Consider the following 25,816-nt stretch of genomic DNA (forward strand, 5'->3'; position numbering starts at 1 on the left):
AGCAGTAATACAAAGTATAAAAATAGGACTTTTTTTCTCTTTGAAAGCGTGTCTTTGTCAGCCTTTTATTTATGCTTGACGAAGCCAGTAAGAATATTGAAATTTAAGAGACCACACAGTCATAAGAACCATGAATTGTATTCATCTGGGGCATAGCTTTATTTATTCTAGGACTTACACTTCAAGTGGTTTTCCCTTTTGATATGAGAAATTCTGAAAAGAGAATCTACTTTTATAGAGGCAAGTCAACCCAAACATTGATCAGAGCTTGGCCATATAAGAGATATTTTAGGATATTTATAGAATTCCTGTGTTCTTTTTCAGAAACCTAGGAACACTGGCCTCTTGTTGGGCCTGATTTGTGTTCATCTCAGTTCCTCTTGAACCTGGCTTTATGGTGCATATACTTTGTGATTTAAAAATATCCTAAGGTTTGTATTTCAAGGACTCAGAAACTTAAAGCATGATTTAAACATAGCATGCTGTGTGAACCAGTTATGAATTTAACTTTCCCTAGGTAGCACTAGTGGTAAAGAACCTGCCTGCCAGTGCAGGAGACATAAGAGATGCTGGTTCGATCTCTGGGTCCGAAAGATCCCCTGGAGGGGGGCATGACAACCCACTCTATTATTCTTGCTTGGTGAATCCCATGGACAGAGGAGCTTGGCGGGCTACAGTCGATGGGGTCACAAAGAGTCAAATACAACTGAAGTAACTTAGCACGCATGCATGAATGAATTGCAGTTCTTCAAAATCTGTGATTCTTTGAGCTATGGGCAATATGGCAACGTGAAGTGAATTAAAATGTTACATTCTGATCATATGTCTTAAAAAAATACATGCATCTTAAAAAAACAATTTGTTATATTTGTTATACAGCAGATTTAAATAACCATGAAACCATCACCACAATCAAGAAGATGAACATCTAATTCTTCTAAAAAGTTTCCTTGCACCTGTTTATAATCCTTCTGTGCCATCCCTCCCACTCCATCACCAGACAACCATTAGTCTACTTTTTGTCTTTATAGGTTAGTTTGGATTTTCAAAAATTTTATATAAATAAAATCATGTAATATATACTTACTTGTAATCTGATTTCTTTCATTTAGTACATTTTGAGATTCACCCATGTTGTTGCTTGTATCAACAGTTAATTCCTTTGTTTAACCAAGGAGTATGCCACTGAGTAAATATTCCATGATTATTTATCAGTTTACCCAAACGTTTGGGTTGTTTCTAGTTTTTTGGCCATGACGAATAAAGGTTCTGTGAACATTTGCGTATAAATCTTCGTATAGACATATGCTTTTATTTCTCTTGGGCAACCGCCTGAGAGCGGAATGACTGGGTCATGTGATAGGTTTATGTTTAACATTTTAAGAAACTGCCAAACTGTTTTCCAAAGTGCTTGTATCATTTTACCACCAGCAGGGTATGGCAGTCCAGTTTCACTGCCTTACCAGCACTTGGTATGATAAGTCTTTTTAATTTCAGTCCATGTAGGAGTGTGTAGCCCTATTCAACGTGATCTTGATCTGCATTTTTCTGATGACTAGTTAATGTTGAGCATCTTTTCATATGCTTATCAGACATTCATCTATCTTCTTTAGTGAAATGTCAAATCAAATCTTTTGTCTGGTTTTAAATTGGTTTTGTCAGTGGACAACAAGGACCTGTTATATAGCACAGGGAACTATACTCAGTGTCCTGGGATAAATCATAATGGAAAAGAATATAAAAAAGAATGTATTCATATGTATAACTGAGTCACCTTGCCATATAGCAGAAATTAACAAAACATTGTAAATCATCTATACTTAATTAAATAAATAAATTGGATTTGTCTTATTGAGTTACATGAGTTGTTTCTGTATTCTGGATTTTTTTGTTTTAGTTGCTAAGTTGTGTCCAACTCTTTTGCAACCCCATGGCCTGTAGCCCGCCAGGTTCCTCTGTCCGTGGGATTTCTAGGCAAGAAAACGAATTGGTTGCCATGCCTTCCTCCCAGGGATCTTCCCAACACAGGAATCTACTCGTGTCTCCTGCATTGGCAGGTGGACTCTTTACCAGTGAACCACCAGGGAAGCCCCATATTCAGGATATAAACTATTAATCACATATGTGATTTGCAGTTGCTTTTTCCCATTAAGAAACTGCCAAACTGTTTTCCTAAGGGCTTGTGACATACCTGATCATATTCTTAACACTGTCTTCAAAGAGTAGTTCTTAATTTTGAGGAATCTTTTCATTTTGTGAATTGTGCTTTTCCTGTCTTACTCAAATTTTTATCTAATCGAAGGTTGCAAAGACTTTTCCTATGTTTTCTTCTAAAAGTTTTATGATTTCAAGTCTGTGATCCATTTTGATTTAATTTTTGTGTATTTAGTCCAAAATAAGGATTGAAATTTCTTTTTTAAAATATGAATATCTAATAGTTTCAGCACCATTTGTTAAACAGTCTGTTTTTTCCAGCACTTGAATGCTTTTGTACCTTAGTTGAAAATCAAATATACATGGGGCGGGGGTGTCTGTATCTGGCCTTTGGTATATTCCATCATTCTACTGTTTATCTTGACTCAGAGAATACTGTTTTTATTACTGTAGATTTGTAATAAGTTTTGAGGTCAAGTACAAATTCTCTTTTTCTTTTTTCAAAGTTATTTTAGCTCTTCTAGATCATTTCCATGCCCAAATGAATTTTAGACTCAGCTTGTCAATTTTGCACAAAAAGCCTGTTGGGATTTTGATTGTGGTTGTGTTGAAACTATAGATCAATTTGGGGAGAATTAATATATTAATAGTGTACATCTCTCTATTTTGTCTTTTAAAATTTCTCTCTATAAAGCTTTCAGTGTGCAGGTCTTATAGATCTTTTGTTTGATTTACTCCTAAGTATTTGACAATTTTAGATGATATTGTGGGTGGTATATTTTTAAAAATTTGTTTCTAATTTATTTCTAGTATATAGACTATAACAGATTCTTCTTTTCATTTTTGCTTTGTATGCTGCAACCTTGCTAAACTCACGTGTTATTTCTAGTGGGTATTTTGCAGATTCTATTAGCTTTTCTATACGAAGATTGTACATAATGTCTGCAAATAAAGACTTACTTCTCTTCCAGTCAGGATGCCTTTTCTTTCTTTTTCTTGCCTGATTGCACTGGCTGGCACCTCCAGGTTAATGTTTAATACAAGTGGTGAGAGCAGACATCCTGACCTCTCTTGGGAAAGCTTTCAGTCTTTTACTATTTAAGTGTGATGCTAGCTTTAGGTTTGTTGGTGTTTTTGTAGATGCCCCCTATCAATTTTAAGATATTCCTTTCTATTCCTAGTTTCTTAATAGGTTTTTCCCCCCAATTAGGAATAGATGTTGTCAGATGCATCTATTGAAGTGGTCACATAGGTTTTCTTTTTTAGTTTGTTAATATTAATTCCATTGTTTTTTTAGGGGGTGGGGAGAACCATGTGGCTTGTTGAGATCTTAGTTCTCTAACCAGAGATTGAGTCTGAGCCACTGCAGTGAAAGAGCCACGTCCTAACTACTGGACTACCAGGGAATTTCCTAATTACATTGATTTTTGAGTTTTAAGCCAACTTGTCACACTTGCATAAAACTCTTCTTGGTCTTGATGTTTTATTATCTTTTTATATGTTGCTTGATTTGCTTCATTTTATTTGCTAAAGTTATCTTAAAGAATTTTAAGGACTTCCCTGTCAGTCCAGTGGTTAAGACTCTGTGCTTCCAATGCAGGGGGCCTGGATTGGATCCCTGATCTCTGGTGGGGAAATGAAGATCCTGCATGTTGTGTGGTATGGCCAAAAAAAAAAAAAGAATTTTGTATCTGTATTCATGGAGGAATATTGGTGTGTGGTTTTCTTGTGTTATTTCTCTGGCTTTGGTGTTAGAGTGTCCTGAAATCACAGTGTGGTACATCCTACTGTGTTTACTTTAAAGAAAGTAAACTGCTTGCCATTGCAGGAGCCATAAGAGACAGGGATTTGATCCTTGGGTTGGAAAGATCTCCTAGAGAAGGGCATGGTAACCTACTCCAGTATTGTTGGGGAATCCCGTGGACAGGGGAGCCTGGCAGGCGACAGTCCATACCATCGCAAAGCACTGGGCACAACTGAAGTGACTTAGCATGCATGCACGACATCACAGTGTGCATTGTAAAGTGTTTCTTTTTTAATTTTCTGGAAGAGTTTATATAGAATTGGTATTGTTTCTGCTTTGTGTGTTTGGTAGAATGCATCAGGTAAGCCATCTATACCTGAAATTTTCTTTGTGGGAAAATTTTTCTCACTTCAAATTCAGTTTCTTTCATGAATATAAAATTTATGTTATTCATTTGTTCTTGATCTTTTGTTGTTTTGTGTGTTTGAAGGATTGTGTCCTTTTTGTCTTAAGTAGTTAAATTTATCAGCATAAAATTGTTTAGGATATTTCCTTATCTTTTTAATAACTTCAGAATCTTTAATTATGTTACCTCTGTTATTCCTGATATTGTGAATTTCTGTCTTCCCTATTTTACCCTCCATCAGTCTGGTAGGTTTAAGTTTATCAGCTGTGTTGGTCCAAGAATCAGCTTTTGGTTTCACTGTCTTTTTTCCTATTTTTTTCTTCTTTGAAATTTTACTGATTTCTGTTATAATATTTATTATTTACTTTCTTTTATCTACTTTGGGTTTCATTTGTTGTTTTGATATCCCTTTACTACTTTCTTAATATAGAAGCACAGGCCATTTATTTGCAACTTGTCTTCTTTCCCGATAAAGGCATTTCCGTGCTGTAAATGTTCCTCTAAATACTGCATTAGTTCCACCTCACAAATGTGCTGTGGCATGTTTCATTTAGTTCAAAATAATTTCTCATTTTTCCTTTGATGTTATCTTTGACTCATGGGCTTTATAGAGGTTTATATAGTTTGCAAATATTTGAGGATTTTCCAGATGTCTTTTTGTTACTAATTCCTAATTTGTGGTCAGGATATACTTTGTATGATTTGAATCCATTTAAATAAATCTAAATGTGATTTAGATTGAGACTTGCTTTATGACTCAGTATAGTGTGCACTTATTTGTTTTAACAAATGTGTATTTTGCTATTGTGGAATGGAGTGTTTTATAAGTATCTGTTAAGTCTAGTTCGTAAATAGTGTTGTGCAAGTCTTCTGTATTCTTGATTTGCTATCAATTATTGACAGCTTTGTTGAAGTCTTTGGTTAATTGTGGATTTGCCTATTTTTCTCTGTAGTTCCATCAGGTTTTGCTTTGTGTATTTTGAAACTTTGTTATTAGGAACATAGACATTTAGGTTATGATATCCTCCTGATGAAGACATAATATCATTATGTATTTTATCATTATGAAATAGTCTTATTTATCACTGTTGCTGCTGCTGCTAAGTCGCTTCAGTCGTGTCTAACTCTGTGCGACCCCATAGACGGCAGCCCACCAGGCTCCCCCGTCTCTGGGATTCTCCAGGCAAGAACACTGGAGTGGGTTGCCATTTCCTTCTCCAATCTTTATCACTAGTGATATTCTTTGTCATGGAATCTGCTTTATCTGACTTTAATATAGCTATTGTAGCTTTCTTGTGACTTGTGACTTGTGACATGGAATTTCTTTTTCCATCTTTTTATTAGTACTTTTAATTCACTTGTCTCTTTATAGTTAAAGTGGGTTTCTTTTAGGCAACATATAGTTAAGTCTTGATCTTTTATCCAGTCTTTCAGTTGGGGTATTTGGACTAGTTACATTTAATGTGTTTATACTTAATTATTTATATTTAATGTGATTGGTTGCATTTAAATTGAATGGGTGGGTTTAAATCTACTATAAATATCTTACTGTTTGTTTTGTTTCTCATATCTGTTCCTTTCTCTCATTTTACTCTTAATGCTTTTTGAAGTAATTTTGTATTTTTTACGATTCTATTTTCTATATTGTTTTACATTATAGTTTATAGTATATATCTTTTCATCTATAATGGTCTAACTTCAAGTGTTATTACACTACTTCATTTATAGTTAAGAACCTTATAACATTATACTTAATGATTTTAACTTTCTGGCTTTTGTGCTATTGTCATGCATTTTACTTCTACTTATAAACTCTACAAAAATATTGTTTTTGCATCAAATAGTTGATTATATTTTAAAAAAGATTTAAATAATATGGGAAAATATAAAAATTTTACTTGTTCCAGGCAGCAGGGTAATTCTGGTCCTTGTTAATCCACCTTGATCAATAGAAATCCTCCCATATCTGGTTTGGCCCTGAGTGATAGCATGTCCTGGAGCAAATCAGCAGTATTCTTCCTTCTGCGATTTTAAATCTGGTGTGTTCATCTCTTCAGGGAGGTATGATCTTGAGTTATTGAAGCTTGAACAAGTTGGATTTCTTTAGTGCCTTTTACTTATTTAAAGTCAGTACTTCAACGAGGTCACTGTATCTCCATAGTGTCACCCATATAGCCATCTGACTCAGTACAAGAAAAAGCCTTCATACACTACTTTTCAAATTCCTCCCAATATGCCACAAATTGTTAATGGCATAAGCTGTGACTACAAATTTCACAGCACATCTCTTCCTGTAAATGGTGGAGTGGAAGTTGGGGATGTTTATTTGACCTGAATAAATCAACGAAATACTTTTTTCCTTTTCTGAAGGCACTGATTCTTGCAAGCAAAGTCAATTTTTCTACTTTTAAACTAAACATCTAGTCTTCTTAAAAGTCAAAGTGAAAGTGAAGTCGCTCAGACATGTCCTACTCTTTGCGACCCCAGTGACGCTAGCCTACCAAACTCCTCTGTCCGTGGGATTTTCCGGGCAAGAATACTGGAGTGGGTTGCCATTTCCCTCTCCAGGAGATCTTCCTGACCTAGGGATTGAACCCAGGTCTCCTGCATTGTAGGCAGACTCTTTACTGTCTGAGCCACATAACTAGCAGTCAATTAAGCTACTAAATCATGCTTATTATTAGGTTAAAAAGTTAAGGTATAATTTTTGCCAAATAGACAGTGGGAAGCACAAATAGGGGTGAGTTGGTGAAGGGCCTGCTTTTGGCATACAAACTGCTTATTGTGTAGGCATGACAGTGACATCTGTACTTGTTGGTTCACCCTAGGTATTTTGACTGAAAAGAGAACTTATTGACTTAGGAACAAACATGTATGTTGACGGATCTAACCTGAAGCAAAGTTATTTGTGAATCTTGTCCTAATGGTGCTTACAGTTTAGTCAGAGAGGTAACTATTAATCAAATGCAAACTAAATATAAAACTAAAATTCTCACAAATACTGTATAAGAAAGTACACAGTGCCCTAAAAGTATATAACTAACTGATCTAATTTAGTATGAGAGAATAAAGAAGACTTTCTTAAGGCAATGACTAAGATCTGTGGGGTGAATAGGGGTTAACTAGGTGAAGGGATTTAGGAGTGGGCAAGTGTTCCAGATGAAGAGGGTAATGTGCAAAGGTCCTGGTGTTAGTGAGCCTGGCAAATTTGAGGAATTCTGAATAAACACCGGAGTGGCTGGATCACAGATACTTAGAGGATGCATGGTATAAAATGCAGCAAAGGAAGTAGCTATGTGTGCAGGATTTGGGTCTGGAAGTCAGTGCCTGCTCTATTTGCCTTAGAAAAGACCACTCTGACTTCAGTATAGAAGATAGATCAATGTGGAGCAGGGAGACCAGTCAGAAGGCTGTTGTTATAATTGGGGCAGGAAATGATGGTAATTCAGACTAGGGAGATAGTGATAGAGAAGAGAATAGATTTGAGAGATATTTAGGAGGTTAAAATGGATAAAATTTGGTGAAGGATTAGATATGGGGCACTGAGATATGTGGGGAAGAGTGGGGAGATTTTAAAAGCCTAGGTTGTGGTTTAATTTGTGACTAGATACTGGAGGGATGTTGGTACTATTTAACGAGAGACAGCTGTTTGTTTTGTTGCTTGTTTTTGTTTTCCCAGTGAAATAGAAGCATTTTTTCTTCCAGGGAGATGTGTATTTTATTTAGGGATGTTTCAGAGTCCTCTTCATCCTTTAGGACCTAGCACAAATATGACTTCTTCCCTGACATCTCTTTGCCTACTTTCCCCCATAGCTAGAAATAATTTTTCCCTTCTCTAAAACTTCTGTTAAGCTGTTTAAAGTTCTGTTATGGAACTTTTCAACATCTAACTTGTTGTTTTCTACTTACTTGTGTATGTTTAATTTCCTTTATTGTATTGAAAGTTGCTTATTGAATGGAATATTTGTTCACTTTGATAGTCTCACAGCTAACAGTTTCTTTACTATTCTTTAATGGATTTGATAGTCACAATTAACAGTAATATTTCTTTAATACTATGACTTTGTGAGGGTATGGGTTCCATGAGGGAGTATACTACCTCAGTTAATTAAAGCTTTGTGTACATTAAGATATCTATATACAAGAAGAATTCACTAGGGTAATAAAATGGTAGAAAGGTCTTTTATAATTTCAATTTTAGATCATTAGTCAATATTAAACATTACTTTTTTTTAAAAAAAAGGAACTACAGTTAAATATACTTTTGCTCAATTTTTTTTAATAAAATAGGTTATTGATTTAATTAATCAGTCTATAATTGATGAGCTAAGCATAGGCTTATAAAACACCTAACTTTTGTGTAAGACTTAATAATTGTTCAGAACATACACAAAATATGTCTCAATCTCATCCTATAGTGGTCCTATTAGATAAGTATTGTTCTGATTTTGCAGATCCATGCCATATTTTAAAGGATACTTTTGAAGACCTTGGGATGAGGTTATTTTGTGTTTTCAAAAATCAAAATATTCCTTTTAACTTTCTCTAGTAGATGGAACTGAAAGCTCTTTGAGTATAAAGTCACTGATAATATTGTAAATAGTAATCTTTTGGGTGACTTGGCCTGAATAGCTTTTTGGGCTATCATCTCAATCAAGTTCAAATTCTAGGATGAACTCATCTCTAACCCATTCTGTTTAAGCATTTAGTGATGTTTTTATATTTTAGTTTAGAGAAAGCCCTTAAATGTGCCTCCCAAGTAACAAGTAAAGCTGCGTTTTAAAGTAGATTTACTTATATTAGAAAATAAATGTACCTTAAGGGAAGGATGCAAATAGCAAGATCTTATCAATAAAGCACAGTTAAAATTTGGGATATGATATGATTCTTTAAAGTTCTTTTTGTGTACTAAAAGGAATCAGAGCAGCGTCCCAGTAGCCTTCTTTCCCCCAGGTTTTCAAAAAACACCTATTACATTGTACATTTTCTACTTTTTCCAGGTGAGTATTATCAAACTTAGTGGTGATTTAGGTTTCTAAACTGATAGGTTTCTGAGACCTACACGAACTCCTTTATGAAAATCAGTACAATATTTTCTTTACAATCATCTTCAGAGTTTTGTGAATAAATTTTTCTCTTTTTCCAGTTTCCTTTTAATGTTCCTTTTACAAAAAATTGGTTTACTAAGGGATTAGAAACTTATATCTGTGTGTTGTCATTTAGTTGCTAAGTCGTGTCTGATTCTTTCTGTGACCTCATGGACTATAGCCGGTCTGGCTCCTCTGTCCATGGGATTTCTCAGGCAAAAACACTAGAGTGGGTTGCCAGTTTCTTCTCTAGGAGATCTTCCAGACCCAGGGATCGAACTCGTGTCTCCTGAATTACAGGTGAATTCTTTACCGCTGAGCTACCAGGGAAGCCATATTCGTGTAGTTCTTGGGTATGTATGACTTAACATTTTTCTTTGCATTCCTCATAGCAACTTTGTGAAACAGGGTTATAAGTGAAGAAACTGAGGCTGAAGGAGGTGGGGACTTGCTTAGAGACTTCAGTGTAGGTTTTTGCAGCTGCTGTTTTAGTTGTCAAGTTGTGCCCGGCTCTTTTATAACCCCACAGACTGTAGCCCACCAGGGTCCTCTGTCCATGAGATTTCCCTGACAAGATTACTGGAGTGGGTTGCCATTTCCTTCTCCAGGGGATCTTCCAACTCAGGGATCGAACCCATGTCTCCTGCTTGGCAGGCAGATTCTTTACCATTGAGCCACCTGAGCCACCTCAGTGTATTAATAGGACTTCTTTCTACTAATAGAAATCAAGTAGTTCTGCTGTCTCTGTCATTACACTCTTTCCCCTCAAACCCTAGATCTCTCTGCCTTTTGTTTTTCTGCACATTGCTTAAAAGAAACAAAGAACAACAAGCAAAAAAAAAAACCAAAAAAACCTGGCATGCTTTTTTATCTTTAGTATTTTTCATTAAACAAAGTTCATTTTTGGTTTTAGTGTTTCTGATAATGTTTCTCATTTCTGGGTTCCTTTGGAAGTTTTTGGAGATAGATGTTCTTTAAAAGCTAAGCCTGGCTCTAGGACTGCCTCGTTTTGTATTTAGGTATTCTGTACCTTGAAGACAAAGGGCACCCTAAGTCTTCTCAAAGAAACATGGAATCCATGGAGCTGACTCCTGTTGTTGTTGCTGGAAAAAAAAAAAAAATCAATGATTGAATGTGCCACCAGCTTGACTCATGAAATGTTCAAGTGAATGGGTTTGGAATGTTAGGTGAAATATGGAAATATTAGTGTGCTTTATTAGCAATTCTGTTTTTATATGGTATTAGAAAAGAGAGGCAAGTATGGGATTGTTCAGCTATTTTATAAAGCCAGTGCTTTTTGAAAAATGGAATATTTTGGGAGGCACGTTGACTCAAAAAGAAAAGGATGCTGTCTGCTGTAACTATGCTAAAGTGAAAAATGGAGAACATGAAATTGACATGGCTATTTGCTTAAATAATACTTTCAGGTCTTCAGGAATGAAGACTGTAGTAGAAATGCAGTAAAAATGATTGGATGTTAAAATAACTCGAGAAGTCATTTATCTGTTTGCATCCTTGCATGTCATTTTAATGTGTATCCGGGAAGACAGTGAATCAAAACGACTGATGTGTGAACTGACTGTACTATTTATTAGAAGCAAATAATTTTGGGATACATGAAAAACCTTCATCAGGGAGCTAAGATTTTTATAACCAATAAAGGTTTATTTATTTTGGAGGATAAAACTATAGCTATGGTAGTTTTTGCATGAGGTAAAAATTGATGGTACAGATTGATCAGATTTTGTAGTCTGGCCATTAATCATAAAAAGAATCTGGAATGTTTACTTTTCATTTCTTAGCTTACTCACAACTCTGGACCATTTAATTATATTTGAAATGTGTTTTTATTTTTAGATCTTAGTTGAATTGACCAGAGGCTGGTGGTAATAAATTTACGAAGTGTGGTATAGTCTGTGGATAGAGATTGCTAGAATTTCATTGCAGTTACTGTGGTCCCACATTCCACATGTCAACTAGCATTAGTAAAAATGAGTCTTTCTACAGTCTACATAAGGATCACTAGGACTGCTTCTTAAAAATGCACATCATTGGACCTTTCCTATCCCCAGCTCCCACCAATCAAAATCTCTGGGAACTGTGCCTAGGATTTACATTTTAACAAGCACCAGGATATTTGGAGGCACATTAAAATTTGAGATCTCCTTTACAGATGATTACACACATTACATAACAGAGTTATGTTTAACATAGTTTAACATAGTTAAACATTTGTTAACACATAGTTTAACATAGTTAAATTAGAAGATCTTTGAAGGCAGGTAAGAACAAGGATATGTATTTTCAATTTAAGAATCAAAATATGCTGTATGCCTTAAGCTTATGCAGTGATGTTTGTCAGTTGTTTCTCAGTAAATCTGGGGAAAAATAAATTTTATCATCTAGGGGAGAAAAACAGATTTTTAGAGGTTTAAAATACAGCTAACATCTAATTACAGTGTTAATTTATTTGTTTCTCCTGAGGATTCAATGTGGACTTGAATTTTATATTTCAGCTCTTTAAACATCTAATGTTTGTTAAAGCAGATAGAAAGTACTCTAAGGCTTCTAAAGGGTACATTTCATTTCCCATTGCACTGAAGAAATATAGATCAGCTACACGTTGAACTTGCAGTATACTCGCTCACTCCTAGTGTTCTTTCACATGTTAGTTTTTCTGAAACTCGCCTTGATTTAAAATATAAAAAGAGAAAGCAGGGGGAAAAAATTCGAGGTTTCTTATTTAATATTGTATGAAATTTGTGTGATGTGTTTATCCTTGTTAGGATTTTCAAATTTTTTTCCTCGAAAGTAAATATCCAGAACCCCAGAAAATGCTCCCAAGGCATTTCCCTGGCCCTCGATGGCCTTGGGCATAAAGTTTGAAAATCACTGGGAGGAAAGGTGGTTAATATTTATTAAGTTATGAAAGACGAGAAGAAGGGAGAGTCTGAAGTACTGTCAAAGCTATTCAGTCCTTAGAGCAGTTGTTCTCAACCCGAGGCAGCTCTGCCCTCCTGCCAAACATGTTTCATGGTTGGCCATGTCTGGAGACAATTTTGGTTGTCACATCTGGGGTGGGGGGAGGGGGCTCCTCGTGTTAGTGGGTGGAGGGCAGGGTACTGCTGAACGTTCTTTAGTACACAGGACGGCCCCCTACCACACAGAATCATCCTGCCTCTAACATCAGTAGTGTCTTAGTTTGAGAAGCCCTGTCTTAATCAACGGAGAAGGCAGTGGCACCCCACTCCAGTACTCTTGCCTGGAAAATACCATGGACGGAGGAGCCTGGTAGGCTGCAGTCCATGGAGTTGCTAAGAGTTGGACACGACTGAGTGACTTCACTTTCACTTTTCACTTTCATGCATTGGAGAAGGAAATGGCAACCCACTCCAGTGTTCTTGCCTGGAGAATCCCAGGGATGGCGGAGCCTGTTGGGCTGCCGTCTATGGGGTCGCACAGAGTCAGACACGACTGAAGCGACTTAGCAGCAGCAGCAGTTTTAATCAAACCAGCTTTCTCAAATATGACTTGGTTTATAGACCATATTCTAAAATATAACTTGGTTTACAGACCATATCCTCTGTCAGTAAGAGTTCAATGGACAAGAGGCCAATTTGTTTTTTCTTTGTAAATGAGTAGCTGGGTAAATTGTCGAGCTGTTGCTGTTGGGTTACTCTTTCATTAGGGTGTTTATTTAGCAGATACTTTGATTAAACCTTGGTTTTCTTTCAACAGTTTTATCAAAGTCCTTACTAAGAAAATGTTATTTACATTGTGTGTGATAGCCTGTTAGATGTGCACAGTATGAGATGACAACAGCTTCTCTTAAAATCGCCCTTCCCCATGTGGAGGGTGGTTCGCTTTTATTTTATAACCAGTTTTTATCAGACAGTTTGGCTTCTTTTAAAAAGAAATTTTAAATCACGTTTATTGAAGTCAATTGTCTTTTTTAAAGTGGAAATATTTCTAGTTGTAGAATCTCCATAAATGTGTTTGTATTAATGCAGCAGCATTTTAATCCAGTAATTAAGGAAGTTCTATAAAGAGAGAAAAAAACTTGAGTTTAGAATGTTGTGTTTCAGTTTTTGAGAAATGATCTCCTACCCTTCTTAAGTCCTAACAGCCAGTCATAGGAACAGCTTGCGCGAGTTGATTGTTGCTGTTCAGTCTCTAAGTCGTCTCTGACTCTGCGACCACATGGACTGCAGCACTCCAAGCTCCTCTGTCCTCTGGTATCTCCCAGAGTTTGCTCAAATTCATGTCCATTGAGTCAGAGATGCTATATAACCATCTCCTCCTCTGCTGCCCCTTTCTCTTTTTGCCTTCAATCTTTTCCAGCATCAGGGTATTTTTCAAAGAGTTGGTTCTTTGCATCAAGTGGCCAAAGTAATGGAGGGTCAGCTTTAGCATCAGTCCTTCCAATGAATATTCAGAGTTGATTTCCTTTAGGATTGACTGGTTTGAACTCCTTGCAGTCCAAGGAATTCTCAAAAGTCTTCTAGAGTTGATGCCTTAACATTAGCCAGGAAAAGTACGCTAAGGAAGTTCTGGTCACCCAAAACGCTTCCTTCAGCTTTATTCCCTCTGTAGTGGATATGTTGCATTTTACCCTATTCCTGTGGCATTATATATTTAATAGGTGTACAGGGAAGCCTGACATGCTGCAGTCCATGGGGTCACAGAGTCGGACACGGCTGAGTCACTGAACAACAACAGCACGTTTCAGATCGTTTTTGCTTTTTATTTCAGGAAGAATTGAAGTATCTGATTGTTGAACATTGTTGGAACTATCTATCTATCTATCTATATGTTTTTGCTTGTGCCCGTCGCTTCCAGGATCTTAGTTTCCCGACCAGGAATTGAGCCCGGACCACAGCAGTGAAAGCACTAGGTCCTGTCCACTGGACTGCCAGGGAATTCCATGTTGGAACTGTATTCTTATTACCTTATTTTAAAGTTTTCCCCTAGATTTTTTTCATAAGGCAGTTGGGATGGTATCTCTTCATTTGCAGCATAGAATATATACTTACTAATTTGGGTAAATTAGAAACCTAGTAACTCGGAAGGAAATTTTTCACAAAAGTGTAGGAAATTTAGTACTTCAACACTTTCTATGGATGTAGAAAACAAGAGCTGTTAATTTCACTCAGTTTTATGGTCAGTTATAGTGACTAACACAGGTTTTGCCTAATGTATATTGTTCTATTTCAGCATGGGAGTGGTAGAAAATAATTGTATGAAGTAGAAGCACAAGGAGTTTGTAAACAGTAACTTTCCATGCAAGGGAATGCATGACCATCCTACTTTATGTGATACTTGGTGATTCTGTCTATAGGAGAGTGCTTTTGAGTTTGCACGGTTACTGTGATCTGTAAGATAAGTTCCCAAAGAACTATTTGGAAAATATATAGGCCATTTTTCAATTTATTGCTTACCCTTTGGTTATTTCTAGTGTATTGCCTTGATGAAGTCATCCCTTGTCTTTAGAAATAAAATGCAAATTTGAAGGACAATGTTAGAAACATGGCTTTTACTTCTGACCTATTTGAGTAAAGTAGGCTTCACCAGAGACTAGAAGAGATTGGCAGAGAGTGAGATGGTTGGATAACATCACTGACAAAATGAACATGAACTTGGGCAAACTTAGGGAGATAGTGAGGGACAGGGAGGCCTGGTGTGCTGCACTCCATGGGGTCTCAGAGACACGACTTAGCGACTGAATAACAACTACAGGCTTCCCTGGTGACTCAGCGGTAAACAATGCAGGAGACACAGGTTTGATCCCTGTGTCAGGAAGGTCCCCTGGAAAAGGAATTGGCAACCCACTCCAGTATTCTTGCCTGGAAAATCCCATGGACAGAGGAGCCTGGTGGGCTACAGTCCATAGGGTCACAAAAGAGTTGGGCATGACTTAGTGACTGAACAGCAACAGTACGAAATTACTCTAGTCTTACAAATCGAATACTTATTTAGGTTGCTTATGGCAGTAGGAGTGTTTAAGTTGATCATAGTACTCTGGGCTTTTGTTGTTTACTCAGTTATAATTTACATACAATAAATTTTACCCCTTTTATGGGTGCAATTCTGTGAACTTAGATAAGTAGAGACAGTCAAGTAAACTCCCATCTATAGTCTAGAGTGAATGTTTGCATCACCCCGAAGGTAGCCTTGTCTCCCTTAGAGTTTGTCCTCCTTTCCCACTTCTAGTTCTTGGCAACTACTGATCTTTCTAACTGTATACTATTGCTTTTTTCAGAATGTTATGTAAGTGGAATCACAGAGTATTTCTGGTTTCTTTAACTTACCATGGTTCTTTTCAGAGTCTTCCATGTTTAAATTTTAAAATTGTTAATGTGTCAGTATTTCATTCCTTTTCATTGCCAAGTACTATTCTGTTACATGAATGTGCCACAGTTTATTTGTTCATTTGCAAGTTGATGGATATTTTGCTTTCAGGTTTTGGCAGCTATGAATAAACTGCTCTATTCATTGGCATGCAGGTTTTTGTCTGGGTATATGTTTTTTATTTCTCCTGGGTAAGTATCTAGGAATATTTGATCACTGGGTCATATGGTAAGAGTATGTTTAACTTTATAAGAACTTGGTGTACTGTTTGTTTTCTAAGGGACTGTTCTCTCTCTAAATTGATTGCTCAATCAGTCAGTCGACATACATACATATAGTGGTAAACTGTTGATAAAATTGATTGTTTTAACCATTTTTAAATGATATACTTCAGTGGCATTAAGTACATTCACATTATTGTGCAGTCATCACCACCCTTCATCTCCATAATTTTTTCATCTTGTCAAACTGAAACTCTGTACCCATTGTATAACAATTCCCCATTTTTACTCCCCTTAACCCTGGCAACCACAATTCTACTTTATCTCTATGAGTTTAACTCTTCTAGGTACTTCTTATAAGTGGGATCATAAAATATTTGTCCTTTTGTGACTGTTTATTTGATTTATCATAGTGTCTTCAGGGTTCATTCATATTATAGCATGTGTCACAGTGTCTTTCCTTTGTAAAACTGAATAGTACTCCAGTGTATTATATGCCACATTTTGTTTATCCATTCATCTATCAATGGACACTTGGGATACTTCCACTTTTGGCTTTTGTGAATAATGCTGGAACATTGGTATACAAATATCTATTTGAGTCTCTGCACTCAGTTTATTTAGGCATCTTTGTACCCTCTCAAAAGTAGAATTGCATCGTATATTAATTCTGTATTTACTTTTTTGAGGAACCACCGTACTGTTTTCCACAGTGGCTATGACGTTTTATATTCTCACGGAAATATACAAGGCTTCATATCCTTGCCAACACTTGTTACTTCTTTTTTCCTTTCCTTTGATAATACTATTCTAATGGGAGTGAAGTGGTATCTTATTGTGACTTTAATATCACAAGTTGTGTTTCTTTTGGTACATTGTGAAAAATGTCTCTAAAAGTATTTTGTTTTGCTTTTAAAATTAAGAACTTAAATTATTTTCCAGAAAAATAACAGTAGGCTTTCCTGTATTCTGATAATGTACGTGATATTCTAACCAGCTTAAAATTGGATTGTCCTCAATTTCCTGCTCTCTCATACTCATAGCTGGGACTGTCAAACTGAAGAATCTGTTTTGTGCTGTAGTAGTTGTTTTTTAACCTGCTCCTTAGAGCTTCCCAGCACACACATTTTCATCCTTTTCACAGTTAGTATTGACTTACTCACTGGTTTTGCTGCTGCTGCTGCTATGTTGCTTCAGTCGTGTCCAACTCTGTGCGACCCCATAGACGGCAGCCCACCAGGCTTCCCCGTCCCTGGGATTCTCCTGGCAAGAACACTGGAGTGGATTGCCATTTCCTTCTCCAATGCATGAAAGTGAAAAGTGAAAGTGAAGTTGCTCAGTCGTATCCGACTCTTAGCCACCCCATGGACTGCAGCCTACCAGGCTCCTCCATCCATGGGATTTTCCAGGCAAGAGTCCTGGAGTGGGATGCCATTGCCTTCTCCACTCACTGGTTTTAAAAAGCTGTAATTCTGGTTCTGTTACCAAATGATTTTTTTTTTCCCTCACATCTCTCCCACCCCTAGTGCAAAGTTTTAATATGACTAGTCATTCTATGCAGACTTCCTATTAAGTTCCTAGTAACTGTATTGTGTTATGAGATGGAGCCATAAAGATGATATGGGTTAGATCAAATTTAGTGTCCCTACTATAGCAAAAAATATAGCGTATTTAAAATGTTCTATCTTAGAAGTTTGCTATTAAAAACGATGTATGAAAAATAGTCTAGCACTAGATTGAAAAGTAGAAATATATGATGCTACATTTTAGACTAATTGAGCAAAATACCTTAAACAATTAAAGAAGGTGTTCTTGAACTGTGGAGACTACATTGTTCATAAATTATATAGCAGTGAATTAGAAAAATTATGTTGCTGCTAATACAGTTGTACTTTTTTTTTTGCCAATTGGCAGATACTTGAACATCTACTAAAGAAGAAAAGCTTGGTGCTAGGTACTTTAGAGGGTTTTGTTGCTGTTCAGTCACAAAGTTGTGTCTGACTCTGTGACCCCATGGACTGCAGCCTGCCGGGCTCCTCTGTCCATGGGGTTTCCCAGACAAGAATATTGGAGTGGGTTCCATTTCTTTCTTCAGGGGATCTTCCCAATCCAGGGATCAAACCCACATCTCCTGCATTGGCAGATAGATTCTTTACCACTGAGCCACCATGGAAGCCCATAGTGGGTGCAGCAGGTAATTACAATAATTAATATTTTGTGATGCTTACCAAATGGTAGACACTTTTGTGTGTGTGTGTATGCTTAATTGCTCAGTTGTGTATGATTCTTTGTGACCCTGTGGACTGTAACTCGCCAGACTCCTCTGTCTATGGGATGTTCCAGGCAAGAATACTGGAGTGAGCTGCCATTTCCTACGCCAGGGGATATCCTGACCCAGGAATTGAACCTGCATCTCTTGTATCTCCTGCATTGGCAGGCAGATTCTTTACCACTGTGCCACCTGGGAGGCCCAGGCACTCAGAATTTATTGCTTATGTAATTTTTACAACAGCTATATGCTATTGTGTTCACTTTGCAGATGAGAAATGTGAGGCATAGGGAAGGTAAATATCTTGGTCAAGGTCACAAAGCTGATGATAGAGCTTGGATTTGAGCTGGGATGGTATGGTTCCAGAGTCTGTGCTCTTAACCTGTAGTGTATACCAGAAAGTAGAAAACATGGTTTTTGCCCTCAAATGACCTATAATCTTCCTTACTGGCTCACATAGTAAAGGATCTGCCTGCAGTGCAGGAGACCTGGGTTCAATCCCTGGGTCAGGAAGATCCTCTAGAGATGGGAATGGCAACCCACTCCACTGTTCTCGCCTGGAGAATTCCATGGACAGAGGAGCCTGGTGGGCTACATTCAATGGGGTTGCAAAGAGTTGAACACAACTGAGTGACTAACACTTTTCACTTTTCAACCTGTAGTCTAGTTGAGGTAACATGTATCAAACACATGCAAAGATATACAGTGTGTATATATATATATATATATGTATATATGTATGTATTTTATACAGTATATATTTTTATAGGGTATAGACTGTAAATAAAGGCAATAAGTAGAAAGATGGGTCCAGTTAGTTGACTAGATTGGCATACAAAGCAGAATCAGAATTCTCATCTCTGGAAATATTGTTGCATAATACTATGGAGAGCTGCGATGGGCTATCCACTGTGTATATGCACTCTGGATAAGATGGGAAGAAACACCATTCTTTCAGGTAGTACTTTTTTTGTTTGTTCTTTAAAAAAGTGGTTTTGGCCATGTATATGTAGTCATATTGAATAGTTTATTATTAACATTCCTTCACTTTCAAAGTCTCTTAAATTAAAATGTGTAAAAGCTTCAGAGTAAGGATGTTGAAAGACCAAGCTGCCTTTTCAAGGGATTTCTACTTGCACTACCCTTTGCAAGTCATTCTTCTTGATCCATGGGAGAAGATGGGGAAAGGGAAGAAAAGAAGGGGCAGTTGCATTTATCCAGTCCCCATAAGTGACTTTTGTCAGATGTGTTTTAATGCTTCAGGTCTGTGTCATGCATTACACAGCATGCAGTCATGTGCCGTCTGCCTCCTCATGACTCTGAGTAAATCTGACTCAGTGAGTGAGGCCTGGCCTCAAGGGAGGCAAACATCCACTTAAGGCAACTAGGAGATTAAGACTGGATTTCATTCTTTGGTCCTTCCTTGTATAGCTTCTTTTGCCCTCAGTCACATTGTGTGACCCAAAGATTATATTCTTAGATTGATTCTCCTCTTCTTTTATTAATTTTATTATTCCCCAAATGTGTCACAGATAGGAGGACAGAGTGGTTTGAAGATAAGAGACTTAACAAAGCTTTTTGTTTGTAAAATAACTTTCTTTTTAGCAATCACTATTACCCAGTTCTTAATGACAGTATATTCAAGTATAAGTTCACATTTTCTTTTGACTTTGAATTTTAGTGAGATATGTAGCCTCTTAAAAATTAGGCTGTGTGAAAAAAATGCTTTCTGTTCTGAAATGAAAGCATTTAAAATCATAAGAAAGTTTAGTCGCCTTTTTCCTGTGGAAATAATAAAAACAGCATTAACTTTTATTCTTTGTGTCATTGATACTGCTTTCTCTGATTTTTGAAATTTCAAGGATAGATTATCTGGGAAGAACACATCTTTTTGGAACTTCGTTTAAGATACATACATACCTAAAGGAAATTTTAAGACAAGAAAGAAGTGGAATGAGAGTTTTATTTGTAATGTTGTTACTTCTATGCTAGAGATAAATTCCTATATAGTGGTAATCTTTGCATAAAAAGGCTTTCAGTACATTTGTTTTTCTTTTCTCAATATTTATTCTTAAATCCAAACTTCTGTTGCTGTTCTTTGAGCTAGCCTATAGGCATGTTTCTCCTTCAATTTCTGATCAGAGCAATTGTACATAACTTCAGTTGAATTCTGATATTGTTGCTTTGTTCCTAAAGAATAGAAATTTGCAATGAATGACTGGTAGAAAAGAGGGCCAGAGACCAGTACCTCTCTACCCTACTTACTAAAGCGTATAAAAAATTAGGAAGGAACAAAGGATTGCCTTTGTGGCTATGTTATGGAAAGCTGTAGAAAGCCTATGTGAAAATGTCTATTTTCTTCAGAAGACATTTTATAGAACAAAATTGAAAGGAATTTTATTTTAGAAAGATAACCTAGTTCAGTTTTCATTTTTACATAATGTTTATCAGCATGGGCCTTCTGACCCTGATGAAGTGTTCTTTCTGTGTCGCTTCTTGGGTGTTTAGGATCTCTTTGGTGACTTACAGAATCTCTCCTGTTGAAAAACCTCAGAATTAAAAAAAAATTGACCCATATAGAAAATGCATATTGCATTTTAGAAACGAAGTACCTGTCAGTTTTGTTACTTGGAAGTCAGATAAACTAGAGTTCCAGTCCTGGTTTAGCAATTTATTAATTGAATAACAGGTTACTTAATCTCCATGTGTCTAATGTTCCTGGGCTGTGATAATTTAAATCTAATTTATTTTGTAAGGATTATGTGAATTACTCAGTGTCTCATATTGGTAGCATTATAACAGAAAGAAGAGACCCATTTTATGTGGTTTGAAACATACTACACTCTACAGTTTTTTGGTATGTTATTTTTGGTAAATAGCTTGATCGATGTGTAATTTTGCTTACCATAAAATTCACTTATTGTAATTGTACAATTCACTGATTTTTAGTAAATTTATACAGCTGTGCAACCATCAATTCAGTCCAATTTTAGAACAATTCCATTACTCCCCACAAAATTCCCTTATGTCTGTTTGTAGTTAATTCCTGCTCCCAGCCCTAGACAACCACTAATCTACTTTTCTGACCAGCTAAATTGCCTTTTATGGATATTTCATATGAATGGAATCAAATAATATGTGGTTGGTTTCTTTCACTCACCATAAATGTTTTCAAAGTTCACATGTTTTAGCATGAATCAGTATCTTATTTCATTTTATGGCTGAGTAATATTCCACTGTACTGCTATATCACACATAGTTTACTCATTCATTTATTGATGGGCATTTGTGTTGTTGCTACTTTTTGGCTGTCATGAATAAAACTGGTGTGCATATTCATGTACAAGTTTTTGTTATGTTTTTGTCGAAGGGATGGGTCATACAATAACCCTATGTTATTTCCTTTTGAGGAAATGCCAAACTGCTTTCTAAAGCACCTGCACCATTCTGCATTTCTACCTACAATGTATAAGGCTTCCAATTTTTCCATATCCTCCGCAACACTTATTTTCTGTGTGTGTCTGTGTTTTGTATAGCTATCCTAGTAGGTGTGAAGTGGTATCTCACTGTGGTTTTAATTTGCATTTTCCTGATTAGCAGTGATATTGAATACCTTGTAATTTGTGTATTTTCCTGATTACCAGTGATGTTGAATGCCTATTAGGCATTCCTGTATCTTTTTTTAGTGAAATGTTAATTCATATCTTTGGCCCATTTTAAAATTGAGCTGTTTATCTTGTTAAGTTCTATAAATTATTGATGTATTCAGAATACAAAGTTTTTTTTTTTAAAGGATATGTGATTTTAAGATATTTTCTCCCAGTTTATGGCTTGTCTTTTTATTTCTTACGTCTTTTGAAGTGCAAAATTTTTAATTTTGGTGAATTTGAGCTTTTCAGTTTTTTAATTTTATGAATCAGGCTTTTGGTATCATATATAAGGGGCTTCCCTGGTGAGTCAGATGGGCAAAAATCTGCTTGCATTGCAGGAGACTCGGGTTCAATCACTGGGTTGGAAAGATTCCCTGGAGAAGGGAATGGCTGGCTGCCCACTCCAGTATTCTTGCCTGGAGAATTCCATGGACAGAGGAGCCTGGTGGGCTACAGTCCATGGGGTTGCAAAAGAGTCAGACATAACTTAGCGACTAAACAATAACAATCATATATAAGAACTGTTTGCTGAGCTAAGTTCATAATGATGATATGTGGTTCTTTTAGAAATTCTGTAGTTTTAGCTCTTGGGTTTAGGTCTGTGAACAATTTTCAATTTTATTTTTATGTGTGGTATGAGATAAGAGTCTGTATATTCATTTTTTCCATGATATTCAATTATCCTGTCACTGTTTGTTTAAAAAAACTATCCTTTCCTTGTCACATTTTAACATCTTTGTTAGAATACAGTTGACCATAAGGTAAGACTATTAGTAAATTTTTGATATGTTGTACATACATTGAAACATTTTTTATATCAGCACAGTAAGTTAGAATAATTAAAATAAGATATTAAGGCTATGACCATTTACCTAACTCAAGAAGGAAAATCTTTATTTCAAATACAGAAATGGTCTTTTCCATATTATTCCAAATTCATCAGGGCAATTTGTAAAAGAAGTATAACATTTTAAATTATGGCTGCATTAAACATGATTTGCTTAAAAGAACAAGCTACATCTTTATTCTACTTTTTTCTGGGCCTCTGGCTACTGACTTCTACCCAAATTTCAGTATCAGTAATATATCATTGCTAATTGGCAGATCATACAACTTTCAGAGGATATTAAGAAAAATGCTTAATTTTCTTTCCTGTTTTATGATAAGTTGCTCTTAAATATTCCTCTGGGTCACACTTATTATTTTGGCTTACAAAAGAACATTTTTTTTTCCATAAAAATCTTATGTAACCTCAACTATATTACCTCTGTGTGTGAGAGATAATTTATTCTTTTTTTGTTATATTTTATACAAGTTAAATCTTGATACTACCTTGACCACAGGGTACACTGACTTGCATACTTTATCATATAGGAAATATAAAGAAGCCATATGTCATTTCCAGTATATCTGATTTAGTTCCAGTTTTTGGGTGTTTCCTTTAGGGATAGATCTGAAAGCTAAAGATATTTTTCTTTACCTTATTAGGCGTGAATGTGAAGTCACTCAGTCGTGTCTGACTCTTTGTGACCCCATGGTCTGTAGCCTACCAGGCTCCTCCGCCCATGGGATTTTCAAGGCAAGAATACTGGAGTGCATTGCCATCTCCTTCTCCAGGAGATCTTCCCGACCCAGGGATTGAACTCAGGTCTTCTGCATTGTAGGCAGACGGTTTACCGGCTGAGCCACCAGGGAAGTCAGCAGATATAATCAAATACTAACCTTGTTCTTCTGACTTTTCTTTTCCTGTCATATATTCCTTTTATTTTCCTTCCTCTTTCCTTTTTTTTACACTTAAAAATATACAACATTTGTAATTTCGTTTTGTTAGGTTATGAGATGGATTTGTATAATTTCCAGATAACTAGAGTGTAACCCTCTGAGTGCCAAGATCCTCTCAATGGCAAGCTTCTTGGATGGGAATATTCAGATTCATTTTCTTGCCTTCTTAGAAAGTAAACATCAAACTTAATTTAACATTCTCACTTATTTATTTAACCATTTCAGAGTGGTGAGGGTAATGGTGTTTTTCAGAAACTTGGCGTTAAGCTGAACATATATATCAATTATCTTATTTTCTCATCAATCCACAAATTAAGTGTTAGTATCTTTAGACTGAGGATTAGTTGAATTACTCCTAGGGCAGTAAAATAATTTTAGCTTGCCAGTCACATGAGTTGAGTGGCAGAACGCTATTATAAATTCTGGGCAGTCTGACCACAGAGTATGAACTCTTAATCAATAAGCGGCATTACCTTTACATCTTTCTAAAAGTTGGCAATTACATGGTACTAGAATGCTATCAATAAGACTATTTATTACTTTATCAAAAATCCCAATTTGGCTATTCCTTTTTTTTTTTTTTTGAGTGTGCATATCTGCCTTTCTAGTTTTTGTTTCCTTGTTTTATGGCTTCTTGTTTTTCATTTGCTATTTTACTACTATCAGTGTTTATAGTTGTTTTTATTCCTCTTATTTTTTTCTAATCTTCCATAGGCTTGACAATTAGATAACCAATCTTGTTAATGTTTTTTAATCTAAAAAGTAAGTAGCTCATAAGGGAAGATAACATAAATTACTAGATAAATTATCTTCAGATATGCAAGGTGTTACAACAGTGAGATGATACGTGGGACACTGAAGAATTTTTCCAGAAGGATCGAATTCTTCATTTTTGTATTTAAACATAACTTATATGTTTTGTTCCAGTTATCTTAGTGCTATGACATGGCTTGTATAGGTGTATCCACTTCAAGTTATATGAAACATATGCAAGCAAGCAAATATGTTTATTGAAATTGTCAGTTCTGGGAGTAAATGAATAGTAGGTCTTTTTAATAACAAACCAAATCCACAAATACTTATTTTCTGTTACATGTGTAGTGCTGGGTAGGATGCAAATAAATAAAGGTAGGTTCTACCCTTCAGAAGGAAACAAAATACAAATTTGTGAAAATTAAGTAATTTCCAATTTTATAGATGTGCAAGAAACTGATATATCATTTTGATACATCACTGATGTGTCCATTAGCTCTGGTGAATAGAACTAAAGTCTGGATGTGGGAGAATATAATTTTTGATTTTCTAAAATTTTTGCTATCGTTGTTTTATTTTCACAGTAAGTGTTAAAAAAAAAAAAAAGAGAGAAAGTAAACAACAATAAGGGAATGGCAACCCACTCCAGTATTCTTACCTCGGAAATCCATGGATAGAGGAGCCTGACGAGCTACAGTCTGTGGGGTCACAGAGTCGGGCATGACTGAGCGACTAACACACACACAAATAACAATAACTTTAAGTAACAGTACAATACTGTAGTAGAAGCTGTTGTCCAGAAATGGACAGACAAATTGATGAATGATAGCTGTTTTAGTAGGGAAGAAGTCTTTCTGGGTATTTATCTTGGAGATGGAATTTTAACAGCAGGATGGGTTTATCCTTGAGATTTGGAGGATGAATATAACTATATAGATATAACTATAACTGTATGATTTATACATCTTTTATGTTACTTTCATTCACCTTTTGCAACTTGGAAATTTAGATGATAGAGGAGTTTAATTGGGTCAAGGAAGTGAAATCCAGGAGTTAAGAGTACAATTTGGTATGTGTTGTTGCTCAGTGCCCCTTCATGGATCACGGTTTTGTTGTGACGAAGGGGCTTGTGTAACTCAGTGGAGCTGTGATGCATGCCGTGCAGGGCCACTCAAAGTGGACAGGTCATAGGGAAGAGTTCTGACAGAATGTGGAGGACAGAGGAGGTTGGCATGTTGCTGTCCACAGGATCACAAAGAGTAGGACATGACTCAGGGGCTAAACAACAACAACAAAGTGCTTAATGCTTTGTCTGCCGTCATCTTTCTCTTACCCTATCTGTTCTCTTCCTCTACTTACTTCTAAGCCCTCCATACACTTGCCTGAAGAAATAGCTTCAGTT

The 25,816-nt window shown here is 36.2% G+C and overlaps 1 protein-coding gene across 3 annotated transcripts in view; it reads left to right on the forward strand.

Moving 5' to 3' along the window:
• RASAL2 (RAS protein activator like 2) overlaps positions 1-25,816 on the forward strand; it is a 397,250-nt gene that overhangs the window by 16,146 nt on the left and 355,288 nt on the right. The gene's annotated exons all lie outside the window — the stretch shown is intronic.

Source organism: Bos indicus x Bos taurus, chromosome 16, assembly GCF_003369695.1.
Source record: "Bos indicus x Bos taurus breed Angus x Brahman F1 hybrid chromosome 16, Bos_hybrid_MaternalHap_v2.0, whole genome shotgun sequence".
Classification (NCBI taxonomy): domain Eukaryota; kingdom Metazoa; phylum Chordata; class Mammalia; order Artiodactyla; family Bovidae; genus Bos; species Bos indicus x Bos taurus.